Below are 16,646 nucleotides of genomic sequence, written 5' to 3' on the forward strand. Positions count from 1 at the left end.
ATCGGGTGCCTCTCGGGCGATACACAAAACGGCGTCCCTCATTTGATGTTGTGAATATGGATTCATCTGAGAAAACTACGTTTTCCCAATTGCGACCCACATTCGCCTGTGCAAACGCGAGACGGCAAATTTTGTGGTCGTCTGAGAGTTTTTCCTTCACGGCAGCAACACAGCCACGTAACCCAGCATGACGAAGCCTTCGCAGAGCTGTATGCTTACTACCAGGAAAGAGAGAAGCTTCCCTTAGCTGTCTAGACGTCCGTAGTGGGTCTAACCGGGCTTCGTTTACTAATCTCGCATCTTCTGCTTCGGTTGACACATGCGGACAACCAGAAGATCGTAAATTACCAGTTTGACGTGTAGGACCATATTTCCGAATCCATCGCCTTCCTTAGAGGCCGGGACACCTACTCGCCTGCTAGCTGCAGTTGCAGAATAGCCTTCCAACTCCCATAAAGTAATTACTGCTGTACGTCTATCCATAGTTACCAATGTTCTGAGCTGTGAGCAGGAAGCAATAGGTAAAAGCTAGTACCTGACGTGTGGTTGGTTGATTGCACGACACGCCTATTGTGGGGAACGACTTGGTCAACGACTCGCGAAAGAAATCTGAAAATGGTGCGCCGTAATAATAATATTAAAAACAGTTTTTATAAAGGAATATTAATACATACGAAAAGTTGTTTAAAGAATGAATTTTTATACTGACTTTACACGTAATAAAAACATATACCATATACCAAACAGATTGAGCGATATGATGATAGCTGTATTGAGACGAACACTTTCGAAGTCCAACTTCGGGTATCTTCTGAAAACAGTAAACTAAAGCTGCTGGTTCGAACCTCCAAGCCAACCTTAGCAATCGGGAAAAAATGTACAGGTATGTTTTTCCTTCTGTTAAATATAATAAGACATGTTGAAATGGTATTAAGTGTAGAAAAAAAGTAAAGTTGATTGAAATACTTAATGTACAATATTTCGAAACTATATATTCACACTTTCGTTTCGTCATTGTGATTTCCATACGAAAAAAAATAATTTACGTATGAGCTCAGTTATATTTCAGAAGCAGCTTCCGAAAAGCGGTCATGTTAGCTCAGTGGTACACAACCGAGCGTTTAAATCGTGAGTTCGATACCCGTTCAGGTGAGATTCTTTTATGATATTCTACTTTCCTCAATGCATGAAAATTATGTAAAATAGTTACATTACAATTCATCAGCTGTATATATCAGTTGAATATATATATTCATATCATTTCACGACATAAGCAATTCTTATCTTTAAAATATAACATTTGAGGTATTGACAGAACGTCGGTATGTTATATGTGAATATTAAATAGAAATTAAGAAAATCGTGTAATAGCAATAAATAAGTTATGTAATGTATTTATTTGCAGCTATTTTCATACGCAGGTAACTTCTCAATATTCGCATTACAGCATTTAGGTAGAGAATATCGAAAATCGGATCGTGGTTCAAGACAAAAAACTAGCTAGCCCCAAACTGTCACGTAAGAAATTCACCAATCGCAAAAGTAAAGTGAAGAGATTGAGAGCGGTAATATCTTAATCGCTCTCTCTCAACTCTGTTATCTGCATTTATGTTCCAACATAACTCATGTATGCCTAGAGCAGGGTTTCTCAACCTGGGAGTCGTGGCCCCTAGGGGGTCGCGAAGATAAGCGGAAGAGATAAATATAGTTAGAATCTAATACCGGAAATTATTTTGAATTTTGTTCTGATAGGCATACTTTTATTTTTTATACATACTGTAAAGAACAATAAAAAATAAGTCTACTGAACATTTTCAAAGGGTGCAGAGTTGTTTAAAAATGAATTTAAATGAAAGACGTATGATATGATACTAATGAGAACTGTATATAGAAATACTAGAAAAATACACATGGAACAAAACCTGCACATTGAAATACAATTAAAATTGAAACCTAATGAGATACCTAAGCATGGTGTAATTTCACTATTGCAGCAATGCCCGGTTCAATCTTCGTGACGAACATTATGAAGCCATTTTCAACTGATAAGCGATTTCTTGTCTTTGTTTTAATGTTTACTATGAAAAAAAAAAACTTTCGCTCAAGTACGATGTAGCAAATGGAATTATCACTTTTAAAGCAGCAGATACCAGACCAGGATATTCTTCTCTCCTCATCAGGCAGAACTTGTCCAAGTCTTCGTTACAGAAAACCAGTTGCAAAGACTTGTAGCATGATCATTCTATTATTTGGTCAAGAAGTTGTGGGCTTAGATCAGATACGTTAATGGCCTCTTCAATGAAGGAGTTTAACATCCATCTTGAACCAGCACCTTCGTCGTTGGGAATACAGATAGTACAGTTACTGTATCCACTGTCAATGCCGGGCGCCGAAAAAAGAGGCACAAATTTCGGAGGAAGTGTGTTACTCATGTTAGGAAAGTAGGGATGCACGCGAGACAAGACGAGACGAGAAATGGAAAATTTCGTCTCGTCTCGCAACCTCAAACGTTGGTCTCGTCTCGCGTAAGGTCTTGTCTCGCAAATGTGAAGGCTCGTCTCGCGTCTCGCAAATGTGAAGGCTCGTCTCGCGTCTCGCATAAAATTTTGAGTCTCATCTCGCGTCTCGCGCGAGACTTTCTCGCATGGTCTCGCAGTCTCACATATATTCTAGGTCAAAATTTTGCAATGTGTTATTCTATGGCTGTTGAATGATGATGTGATATTCTGTCCGAAGGCAGGTATTTGAGCTAAAAGTCCCTTGGCAAGGTGAATGGTGGTTTGCCATTGCTTTCCATGGGATGAATGTTCATAACATCCTAAGGAGACGGAACCTAGAGTTCAACATGGTATTCGAACTTGTGTCCCCTCCGCTACAAATTAAAAGAAAAGTTGTGCTGGAATTTGATCGCTGGACCATTAATTTTCGTCAAATTAATAGCATAATTTACAGCAAAACCAGCATAAATTGTTGCTGGGTCCAACATTGTTTTCCAGCTTAGAGGTGTCCAGCAATATTTGGCTCTTCTAAAATATCGTCGCCACTATCAACTTTTACACGTTTTGGTCGTTTCCTTGAAGGGTGATTTTTCCAGTATAAAGATGTTTTTATACCACCAAAAGCGCTTGTACACAACAAAAGAACTCCTCACAACACAATACGACCCAATTCTTTTGGTTCGTTCGTGCTTGTAGCAATGTTGGATTATCGCATTTTATCAACTTTCGCTTTCAACTTATACTGCCAGATCTAGAAAATAAAATTACTGACAGATATAGGGCTATTCCTACCATCTCCCACGAAACCTATAGGGACATCCTGCCAAACCAGTATTTGAATTAAACTTCCGAGCTAGAGGGGGATGTTTTTGATAAATATATAGAAAGAAAATACTTATTCCATGTAAAAATATCATGTTATTTCTGCGAGCCGGGCCGGGGATAAACTTTGAGAGAGGGGATTTCCCCGCCATCCCCCAACATTAATCGCTAGTAGTGATGTGAAAAAGACAGAAACAACAGAAATAACATTTCGCAGCAATAGGGAGTCTTATTCGCTTTTCAGACCAAAAATAGAAGTTCATGTATTCGTGCGCGCCCGCGTGTATGTGTTTGTGTCGCAAAAAAAGTCCTAAATCTATGCTGTAATAAATATCCAATTTACAAAGCTTTTCTTTTTTAGAAACTAAAGAGGGCTTTAATTCTGAAAATTAACCTTGATTAATAATAAATCTCATAAAATGTCTATTGCCCCAATCACTTTTTTTGTTCTTGGAGGCATTAACGCTCAACTTAGAAAACTCAATAAATGTAAAATTACTAAATATACAATTAAATGTAATTCATAAACGTTGCGAGACTGCGAGAAGTCTCGCGAGACTTCTCGTGCGAGACTTAACCGAGTCTCGTCTCGCATGGTTTAGTCTCGTCTCGCATAAAATTTTTACTCTCACTCACGCAAATGCGAGACGAGACGAGACGTCTCGCGTGCATCCCTATAGGAAAGTGCATGTGCACATGTATAAAATACAAGGAAAAACGTAATAAAATGTGCTCAAAATCAAGGAAAGGCAGGGTTTACTTTTGAAAATTTTATTCAGCTTCGTGCCAACCATGGTGGCGCTTCGCAGCTAGTCTGTCGACCTCACTCATATGTACGGAGACATCGTCGTATACTCTCGCCCCGAGCGCTGATTTTCCATGCCACGGCACTGTTCACTATAAACAAGAAATGGATTCTACTATTATAGAAATAGGTATGTTAAAAATCCCACACAAGCTTATTATAAAACACAAATTATAAAAGGGTCGCTGGCAAGAGGATGTGATAAAAGGGGATCGTGATAGGAATTAGATTGAGAACCACTGGCCTAGAGTAATTTTAACCAAATTTCTTATAGTTTGAAAAAGAATGCTGTTGGGTTACCTATGGTGAATGGGAGGGGGATACATATAAAAGACTGCTAGAAAATGATCGGTATTAGTGTCGAATTCATAGTTTTCGGGGTCGCTTAGATAAATATTGTGACTTTCGATTTCGCTTAACTCCGATTAAGCTCTCACTAGTACGGATGGGCACGAGCGATTTTTCTTTGAAACTCGACTCGACTCGAAACAGACATCTTTGAGGTCTACTCTAGGACTCGGCGTGAAAAATATCCTCCAACTCGACTCGGATTAGAGTCGAGTCAAACTAAAACGAGCCAAATCCTGTGTGTAGTCCTACCGAGACAATACATAGACAATATAATTATTCTATTATCAATTATACTACTATTACTACAAATAATAATAATAATAATAATAATAATAATAATAATAATTATTATTATTATTATTATTATTATTATTATTATTACAACACCGTGTATAAACATGAACGATAGATGGTTAGTAAAGGAATACTAAAAGCTAGTTGACTGCCGACGTCGGTAGTCATGACGTCTACAAAGCAAAGACATCGTTCATTACCCTAAGCTGTAAGCGTCGGTGGACTACAGATGGTCAACTATTGACCTCTCGCCAAAAATTGGTGGCCCCGCAGCGACAATCCGCGGTGGCCCCAGTTCCATTTTGAAAACATTACTACCAGCGGCAGAGACGCGATGAAACGACAACGAACCACAAAATTACTCTCCCAAAATATGTTAAAATGCCTATATGTGTGATTCTTTTATATTTAGGTGAGTCAAAAAAACAAAACAAATACCCCGGGGTGGACGCGAACTATCAATATTACGATTACTAGGCACGTGTTCTGATTTCCCCAAGAAAACGATCATAAAAAGCTTGCTTGTTGATGGATAAATCATTGACGTCTTAATTTAGCCAATCACACAAACCCCTACATCTCGAGTTCTAGGAGGTGATACTGTGAACCGTTTCAGATTTGTTGCTTTCTGGTGGGGTACTATCTATGTGCAAAATTTGAGTATAATAGCCGACATGCATCTTCGGTGCCTCTTATCTTTAGTACAACTTTAACCAGAGATGGTGTGGGTCAATGAAAATTTGATCCACGAACCACCATGATCCAGTATCACCCACCACCCAAATGACCCATTGGCCCACTCTGACCCATCATCCATCGTGATCCACTCTGACCCACCACCAACTATGAACCACTCTGAACCATTGCGACCAACTCCGACCCACCAACACCCATCGACATCAACTCTGACCCATGATCCACGTCCTCTTCTCCGTTGACTAAAAAGGCTACACTTGTAATAAAACAAGACTGTGAAATTATCACTTATCGGAGTTTGAATTTCTACCGTCAATAACTCAAGCACCTCTCTGTTACAATACTGGTGGATCTGACCTTTACGATATATAATGGCAAAGTGGTTCTCAACTTCCGAATTAAAATGCATTTAAATTTATCATATATAATTATTTCTTTGTTGCCTTACAGACACATTTCAGTAGAAAATAGGATGAAATTTGAAAGTCTCGAATCAAGGAAAAGTAGACCAACGTAAAAAAAGAAAGAAAAACTACTTTTCTATATCATTAAGCACCTGGAGTGCCACTCTTTATCTAATCCACCTCGAAAATTATGGATTCGACACTAATGTCGGTCTTTATATATATATATATATATAATTTTGATGTCAGTCCCTTTCATTTCTCCTAGGAGAGCAAACGGATACTGCCACCGTTAGGACTAAATTTGGTCTTAAATGACATTAAAATTTCTACCAATTAATTTAGCGACCAGTGTTGCATTTAAAAGCTCGGCGCCCCTACGCACTTTTGCTTTCGGCGCCCCCAATAACTACATATTTCTTTGCCCCTTCATCCCTAACTTAAAAATAAAACTTAATTCAAATATGCTTAGTTAGTGAATTTATTACATTTAAATACCACTCACTACATGCTACAGCTAGAACTACGTAACAAAAAATAACAAATGTGAAACGTGTTCTGAATTATTTTTAGATTTCTTACGCTATTATTATACATATTAGAACAGTAAAAGAGGATTGTTCATGAAATAGTATATTTGCTCTTGATTTTTAACTTTTTCATATGGAAAAAATTAAAATATTATTCAAGTTTTAAATTTTGCACTCTGCAAATATATTGCCCTCTAGGCAGTGGGACTAATGTGAAATGTGGACTAATGTGAATTGCGGCGCTGAAAACTTACGATTCGATTCTAATATCGGTTGATTTCGATATTTTTATGTCGCTACGTAACCACCCTGGGTGCTAATGGGAGCTTAATTGGACTTGAATTGAAAGTATAACTATTCACCTAAGCGACCACGAAGCTATGGATTCGATACTAATATCGACCCGTTTCTAGCATTTTTGATAAGTATCCCGACAGTACTCTTTTCCAGACTGTAAGAAATATAGTTATAATTGCGCTAGATATATCAGAATTATGTTGAAACACACACATACATCCACTTTTATATTCTGTATAAATAGAGAGTGAGCGACCGAGCGAGAGAGAGCGACTAAAGGCATCACGGTAATAGTATACAAGAGGACCTCATTATGTCCAGTGCACGTGCATACTTCCTACTGTTGCACTACGTATGAAAATGATTTTATTACATGTAGAAGTGGTAATAGAACACGCAAGAGACCCAGATCATGTTGTATTCACACTCCAATATGAAGTGTGAATACAACATGATCTGGGTCTCTTGCGTGTTCTATTACTACTTCTACATGTAATAAAATCATTTTTATACATAGTGCAACAGTAAGAAGCATCCACGTGCACGTGACATGCGATATGTGTTTCAAATGCCCCACATATACTCATACAAAATGTACAAGGGCACATTATTATTCTTCGCATACCATATAAAAAAACACATTCTTAGAAGAACATCTGTAAGTACAAGGGCCATTTTAAGAATGCAATAAAAATTAGGGAGGGAGTACCAAGCGAAAAAGCGCACATATAGCCCGAAGTACAAGGGCTATATTATTGTTAATCACGAAATATAAAGGTCTGGAAAAGTTAATGCCTACAATGACCTACTGAGCAACATAGAAGTGCTTACCGCCAACGTGCTGAAATTTTAATACATTAAACTATCAATCAACACAAAAAATCACTTATTATCTCCAATACAAGATCTGCAATACAAGATTTTAAAGCACAAATATAAAAAAAGATTAAGATCGCACATTTACTTCACGATCCACGCACTATACTTACTTACACGTACAAATATCACCATTTTCATCTTCTTCCTACCGTACTGCCACCTGCAGAACACAAAGCACAAGCTCCGTCAATATAGGCAGAACCAAAAAAAAAAAAAAATGGCACCCCCATGTAGGCGGAATCTCTGTCTAGAACTGCAGGACGTTATACGGCCCGCAAGAAAATCCCGAAAATGCAAATTACCAATAAGCGAAAGTAAAAAAAAAAAAAAAAAAAAAAAAAAAAACGCGAGCTCACAAAAACCTCTACGGAATGAGCCCAAACCTTCACGAAACAACCCTTGAAAACAACCCTTCAAAAACCGGTAATCAATCACGGTAGACCTGCTACTACTGCATACAACTCTCAAACAGTTGAAGAGAGTTCACCGTGCATCAAAATAAACAAGTTGTACGATCCCAAAAGTGAAGTACATACGTTGTTCTTTATATTCGTACCACCACAAAAGTGAACGACACTCGCTTTTTTACCCCATTTTTAAGTTCCTAGATGTTCAGTGAATAATCTGTAAAAGACTGCACTTCGTGCGTCCTCGGGAAGTAACGAGGCACTGTCGTATACTATATCCGGCATCACCACTTCCACATTGCAAAAGCATATATCAGGAATTGAATTGAAAATCTATGTAAAGACTTTCTGCTGTGGCGTGCTTCATAAGGACAATTCCAGTCTGCTCACGTGACCTTTGGGGTTCATGAATTTCTTGCGAGCGTTGCGACTTCGGATTCTCTGTTTAAACCCTCGGTTTATGCATCGAATAAGTTTTCAAGAACATAAATGACATGCTGTATTATGAATGACGAGAATTACCCTCTATATGACAAATAGCTGCAAATAAATACACTACATGATTTATTTATTGCTAGTGAACGAGTTTCTTAACTTGTATTTAACATTCTCATATATATAATACAGACCTACTGTGAACACCTACCTATTTCAGATGTTATATTTTAAACATAATAATTACTACGTTCTGCAATGATTATGTTATATATATACAACTGATGTATTTAATGTCATTATTTTATATAATTTTTCATGCATTGCGGAAAATATAATTTTTAAAAGAGCATTGACCCAGATGGGATTCGAACTCACAACCTTATGATTTGAAACCGGACAGCTTACCAGTGAGCTAACACAAGGACTTCTGCTAAGGTACTTTTAGCGATGTATAACGGTTCTCAAGAAAATTATGACATTCATACCCACTAGAAACGCTGTTTTTGTTCTACTTTGACTATTATTTTAGTACTCAGGCGATAATTATGTTTTATGTCTTAACTTTGAGCATTCTTTTACATATGGAAAGATTCGTTTACGTATCTAAATGTCCCATTACGTATGGAGAGCTAAATGACAAACAAACATGAGCTGACATTAATACAAAGTTTCGAAATATTGTGTCATTAAGTATTTCAATCAATGTTGCTTTTTTTGTACACTTGGCAACAAGTCTTATTATATTTAAAAGAAGAAAAACACATCTGCAAACTTTTTCCCGATTGCAAAGGCTGGCTTGGAGGTTCGAACCTGGTTTACTATTTCCCGAAGATACCCGAAGTTGGACTTTGAAAATTTTTGCCTCAAAACACCAATAAAGAATGCGCTCAACCTTTTTGAGACAAGGTGTACGAGCAGGTTCTTCAGAAACATTAAATGTAAGTAGCCTTTCGTACGGTATTGTAGTTACTGTATGTACTGGATAACCATTGTATCTTTAGAAGAGCATACCGTACAATATATGTAAGCCTAAATATCTTTTTTTTTGGTCATTTTCGAAAATCCGAACTACCTGTGGCCCCAATTAGTTCGGATTTTCGACTTCCTACTGTATATGCTGCAGACATGTTACAGCAAGTAAGATGACTAGCATCAAGCCAAGAAATAGTTTTTAAATTATACTTTCCTGTTTTTGCTAATATTTCCGGACAAATGATTTTTTTCTAATGGATTCAAAATTTCCGGAAATTTTACATAGAATAAGGAAGACATTTCTATAAAATACATGTTCGATTTAACATATTAACTAAAATGATTCTGGACCCGTTATTTTAACACTTTCCTGCCATCAAGGGGGAACTTCATAAGATTGCTCAAGATAATTTTAATGCGTCTATTCTAATTAAGCTAACTAGGAATATATTTTAGTTTCTTTTGTAGCCATAACTCCGTTCTATCACGGTGCTAACTTTGAAGTGTTTGGATGAGTTGTGCACAAAATTTCCCTATTCTAATACCAGAAACATAAGTACTCAATTATCTTAACTCTAAACTAGTAAATACAAAATAGTTTCAATTTTGAAAGCACAATATAATAAAATATTCGAAAATTTCAATTTTACGCCAATTTTCCGTTTTTTCCAAATTCGGGAAAACCATAAAAGTCTGTTTTTTTTTTTTACCCAAAATTTCCGTTTTTTTCCCAGGCCTTCACAACACTAGTCTGAACACACAGTGCACCGAACACTCCTAACGATGGGCCCAGCAGCCGACGACCCACTCATGTGCGAATGTTAACACCACGATATCGGCAACTACGACTGAAATGAAGACGTGACCATCGCCACTGAACCTTGACGTAGTGGCAGAGCGTTGCATTGTCTGATGAATCCCGATAACTTCTTCATCATGACGATGGACGGTGCGAATCCGTCGTATTCCAAGGGAACAGCTCCTTGACACCTGTACTGCGGAACGGAGACAAGCTGGCTGCTGCTTAATTATTTTCTGGGGAACATTCACATGAGCATCCATGTGTCTAGTGTAGCTTGAGCAAGACACCATGATGGCCGAGGCATATCGCACACTACTTGCAGACTACGCACACCCCTTCACGACTACCATGTTTCCCAACGATAATAACACTTTTCGACAAGATAATGCACCATGTCACAAAGCCAGGAGTGTGATGGAGTGGTTCGAGGAGCGAGTTCCAAGTGATGTGCTGGTCCCCCAACTCGCCGGAACTGAATCCAATCGAACACATCTGGGATGTGATTGAACGTGACGTCAGGGCGCATTGCCCCATCCCCGGAATTTACGGGAATTAGGTGACGTGTGTGTGCATATGTGGTGTCAACTCTCTCCAGCGACCTACCAAGGATCATTGCGTGCATGCCAAGACGTGTTGCCTTTGTTATCCGTGCCAGAGGTCGACATACTGACAATTAGGTAGGTAGTCATAATGGTCTGGCTGATGTGTGCGTATATTTTAACTTGTATATTTTGTCTAGACTCGAATTTCGAGACGTCTCGACTCGAGTCGAGACAGAGACATATTTTGGAGTCGAGACGACATTTTCTCGAGACGGCTTAAATCTCGACTCGACTTGACTCGTGCGCATTCCTATAGACCTTCGGCTCTCTGCAAGCATTTTTTAAATTTCTAAGGATCTGTTATGTTTAGTTGCTTTCAGAGTTTGTTTTAGCTCGTTCAAGATACAAATGCTTCGTTCAATATCATAGTAGTTAAATCTGAATTCTTGTTTTACGTATTAAAGTGTTTTCTTCAACTTTTGAACAACCATACTCAGAAGTTGAAGAGAATAATTATATACATAATCCTGAAAAAAAAAAAAAAAAAAAAAGCAAACTATAATATTCCCTTCCTTTCTTCTTCGGGACACAGACCTCGATTCCGTGACGGTCTCGGATTTTCCGGGACGAATGGCAACGCTAGCCCTGTATCACTGGCGTATTTAGTGGGGCTATCGGGCTCAAGGCCCCCCAAAAATAAGTTTGTTAGTTTATCGTATTTCACTTACCTACAACAATAATCCTTCTTAATATTTCTAAGAATTGTATTGACTTTCCATATTCTTATGCTCTTTATTCAGAATTAATACTGAATTTGTCAAATTTCATTCCGTTTAAGAACTCCGTTCTCTTATCTTTCTTTCGTCCATTGTACTCTTCTATTTTTTTTAGTTGTTACTTTATTTCGTTTTTCCTATCATACTTTCGACCATTGATAGTTGTGATTCAAGTCGGCCGTCGTCAAAAGCACCAAAACTAAGAGGAGTTGATATGCGAAACTGGTGTTCCACACCAACTTGCACGGATATCAGCAAAAGAGACTTTAGTTAATATAGAAAAGGAATATTTACATCGTTTAATTATAAAGAAAGGTAAATGTTTGAATTAAAGAAAATCAAAAGCGGGAAATAAGTAGCCCGCGAAATTAGGTAGGCCAAGAGAGTGCTTCCTTTTTTTCTGCTATGAATAGAATAAAAGGTTAAATTCACTGCTAAATTTTTGTGGATATCATATCATATAAGATTCACCAATCTGCAATTCTTGCCATTAAGCTGCAATCAGTATATTTCAGTTTCAACTTGTCTCAACATTTTCTTTCAGGTAAAAACGTACACACATAAAACTGAATATTTCATTTATTTTTTTCTAAAATGAAATCAGTTGAATTAAATTGAGATTACAAATATTCAACGTGTGTTTGCAGGAGCGTCATTTCAGGTTTGCCTGGGGGGAGGTAAGATCCTCCACCGACATACGAGTTTCACAATTTTTTCTTGGTACATACATTTGTAGACAATCGATTAACCCTTTATTTGGCACTGTTGCTCTAAAAAACATCACATTCTGTTGCGTCATACGCACGAATTATAACTTCAGTGATCATTTAATTGGCATTATTGCTTTTACACAATATCCATATACATGATTTGTGGGTCGCTTGTTTAGATATTTCTAATCTTTGTCAACAGGGAATAGTCAAATTTAGTCTACGTTCCGCGAAAGTTCCTTTTCATTTTTTTATGTGTGGTTTCTTGCTCTGTAGGAAAATATTTGAACGAAATTGCTGCTAATTCTTGAGAGTATTCCTATGATATTTGACCATAATAGGGCAATGCTGCTCCGTAGCTACACATAAGACCAATTTTATGGCAATGTTGCTTTGAAACAAATATCCTGTATTTTGTAACCAAAGTACAAAAATACTTTAAAAACTAAGAAATTATGATCAGGAAGACATGGTTCAACCATAAAAGCAAACTAAATATTTTAATGGTAATGCTATCAATGCTTGTCAATTAAAGGGTTAAAATATAACTTATTTAATTCTAAAACTCAGGTGGACAATTGCCCCCCGAAACAAAATTCTAAATATCCTACGCCACTGCCCTGTACAAAATGGAAAAGGTTATGATTTCTCAATTCACAGTATTTTTCTCACAAAATACTTGAAAAATAAGTTTTCCTAATGTACATAGCGTATAAGGGTGCTTGGTTACTCTCTGTGAGAGCATTTCCATAAAGTATGCTGATAATTGTAATTGTAACTGTGCTATGTCTTCTCGGAGTAGATTCCACTTTGATACAGATTTCTTAGTAATAAGTTAAAAAACTGATTATTTGTTATTTGTTTATACATTTAATATTTGTAACTAAACATGAAGGTTTGATGTTATAACGAAGCCCCCCCCAAGAAAGTACCAAGGGAACGAGGTTCCGGGGAAGTGTTCAGAGGTGCCTGGGAATTTCCCCCTTTTTCCCCTTCAATTATTATACTGGATTGCCATTTTCATTATTCATTAATGATTTAGCAAGTGTTGTAAAATATAGTAATTGTTTATTATATGCCGATGACATGAAAATACTTAAAGCTATAAAAGTGAATGATGATCTGCATGAACTACAAAGTGATATTAATAGTTGTCTTCAATGGTGTATCAGGAACAAATTATATTTTAATATAAAAAATGGAATGTTAGAACTTTTCAAATAAAATTAATCGTCCATCTTTTGAGTATAACGTTAATTATGGAAAGTTAAGAAGAGTATATTCTGTTAATGACTTTGGTGTGTTACTAGTTCACAAGTTTACATTTAAATGTCTCATAAATAAAATTATTGTAGAATCGTACAGTGCCCTAGGGCTTTTAATAAGGAGTACAAGAGACCTACATAATATCCAAGCTTTAAAACACCTCTTTATAGCGATAATTAAGAATAAGTTGGAATACTGATGTGTTATTTGTGCTCCTAAACTTGTTACAAGCAAATAACATAAAACGAGTCCAATTTTAATTTTGGAACATCTTTATTTCAAATTGTATCATATATCAACAACTAAAAATAGATCTCTTACTCTTCCCTTTTACTTAAATTTGATATGCACTCTCTTTACAGTAGACGGTTTCTTGTTCAACAAATATATTTGTACAAAACAGTAAGCTCGATGACAGATAATTATAATTTACCCCAATATATTACTTTAAATATACCAAAGCGATCATCGCGTAAGAATTTAGTTTTTAACATAACGAGATCATACATTGCAATCCACCAGGAGTAATTCATGGTTAGAATTTGTAAAAATTTCAATTGGTTAGTTTCATCAGTTCTGCATTTTCTGTTATCCTATCTTTATATATTTGCGTGTTCTCAAAGGGTGTTTACGTTTCCAAAAGGTTCGTTAGAAAAATCGAATTTAATGTTCCCCGCCTAAAGGCCGAATCGTTCAAACGTATTCCCACCAATTTTTAAAATTAAAGGTTTTACAATTTTCTCTAGGGGCATTTTTCGAATTTTTTTTACTAGCCCAAAATTAAGGAGTGTTTTCTGAAGGTTGGAAAAAAAACTGTGATTACCTCGAAAACGACTCTAATGATTATGTTTAAAATTTCATTAATAATCCTATACTGTGGTGTTAATCATTGTTCTAGAAAAAGTAAAGAAATTGTAGTTTACTCTTAAGGTACGTTCTTTTCGAATGATTTTCTCAATAAAATGACTCAGGTGATCTTGTTCATATTACATAAATAAATATTTCGTTAGCAACCTGACAATAACTCATTTATCTTGAAAAAAATACACAAGAGATAGTTCATTCTTGGGGGTGAAATTTTCTCGTCGATTATTTCAAAAGCGACTCAGGCAATTTTTCTCATATTTCATAAATAAATATCTCATTAATAACCTGACAATACGGCAAAACTCATTTGTCATGAGAAAATTTACAAGTAGTAGTTTACTCTTGGGGAGTTTTCGGGCGATTCTCTCAAAAACGTGTCGATCAACTTTGTTCGCATTTCTTAGATAAATGTATTAATAAGCTCACAATACACGAAAAGTCATTTCTTATGAAACAATTAACTAGTAGTAGTTTAGTATTGCAGGCAAGTCCCTTTTCGGACGTAGCAATTTTATTTCATAAATAAATATTTCATTAATAATCTACAATGTTGCGTAAACTTATTTCTTTTTAAAATATCCAGAAGGGGTACTTTACTTATGAGGTGAAATTTCCCGAGTAAGTCTTATAATTTTGTTCTTATTTCTAGTGGAATAACGTGATTTAGTTTAAGAAATTGAAACGAGAAAGTTTAGTGCTACAGCTTGTAACTTTTATTTGAAAAATGAAATCTTTCAAGTAAACGTCCGACGATTATAACCTTTAGGCTAAGGGAGATGGATGTTTAAGGCAAGTGAATGATGGTGAAATAATTGATGGAATGAAATGTGGTAGGAAACGGAAGTACTCCGAGAAAACCCATGGGCACGATGTTGTCCACCACAAACTTGCTTGGCAAAGGATCGAGAGAGGGACCCCATGCACCACAGCTTATCCTGCACAACCTTTATCACTGAGTCACCGTGCCCCTGCCTTTTATTTGAGTATCTGCTTCTCAGGAGCAGCAAAATTTTTTTATTGATACAAATCCCAAATATTTTGAAATGTATCTTTTACACAAAATTACTCCAATTAGGTATTAGTACTCTTTTCTTTCTTCTTAACAATTACTATTATGTGAGCTTAGGATTACAATTATTTATAATTATTATAACTTATTTAAACGTTTCATTTACATGCAGAAAAACAGTAGTGATGTCACTTTATCACCAGTATGTTGTTTCTGGAGGAAATCAAGTGGGCAGATGACATCATTCAGACTTTTGGTAGCCACAACTTTCACAAATATACATTGTGCTGCAGATGTGTTATAAATATCAAAATTACCAAAATTGTAAAATTGTAACCGTCTTCGATAGTGCACTCCTATGCATTTGTCATGGGAAGGGACAAATTCTGAAAATGAAAACGAAGTATAATCTCATGTTAAGAGATGTACTAGCTTTCAATCATTTAAAGAATACAGCAGACTTTGAATGATGAAATTGCTACGATATTTTTAATCCTTTCAGTTCCTGTGGATCCATTCGAAAGGTTCCTACAGCAATACCAACCGTCAATTTTTCACACGTATTGCAGAGATTTTTCTCCGTAGTATGCCAAAATATAAATAAAATATTCATTGGAAATCTTCCTGAATAGTTCGTACAGAATGTTACTTTGGGAGTATATCGCACTACACACGCTGAGTTTCTTAACTCTAGACAATTATGTAACTTGTAAATTAATAACAAGCGCTAACATTCTGTACGAAGCAAACATTGATAAGGGAAAATTGTTAGACTTAATCCGCAATACCAACAGATGAAAAGTGTTACAAACTCAACATAAAGTTATATTTTTTTCAAACGGTACTACGACAGTTTATTTATATTACAAATTTACATGTTAAACAAAAACTTACAACGCCATATTTATTATTCAGTATTACCAACTAGAAACGTTACACTATCACAAACTCCCAAATTTTCGTGGCCTCTATCACACTAAGAACTGACACGTATAGGGAATCCACATTCAAAGAACCTTAGTGTTAAATACCATAGTCATGATATGACGTGTTTCGAATGAGTAGAAATTAAGTTATAAACTGTTGAAAAAATGCTTAGACAAGTATCGCATCTAAGTACTTACACGGTATCCAAAAGCAAACCAATTATTTTGCCCTTCACAGCAATTTAATATTTCAAACCTTTGTAGAGATACGATAAACATTGAGAAAATTAACAACACTGCTTAAAATGGCGTATTTTTTTAAAAAAAATGTTTAAAATAATTGTCATTTTCCTTT

The sequence above is a fragment of the Thermobia domestica genome, chromosome 6 (assembly GCF_964235325.1).
Source record: "Thermobia domestica chromosome 6, izTheDome1.hap1.1, whole genome shotgun sequence".
NCBI classification, from domain to species: domain Eukaryota; kingdom Metazoa; phylum Arthropoda; class Insecta; order Zygentoma; family Lepismatidae; genus Thermobia; species Thermobia domestica.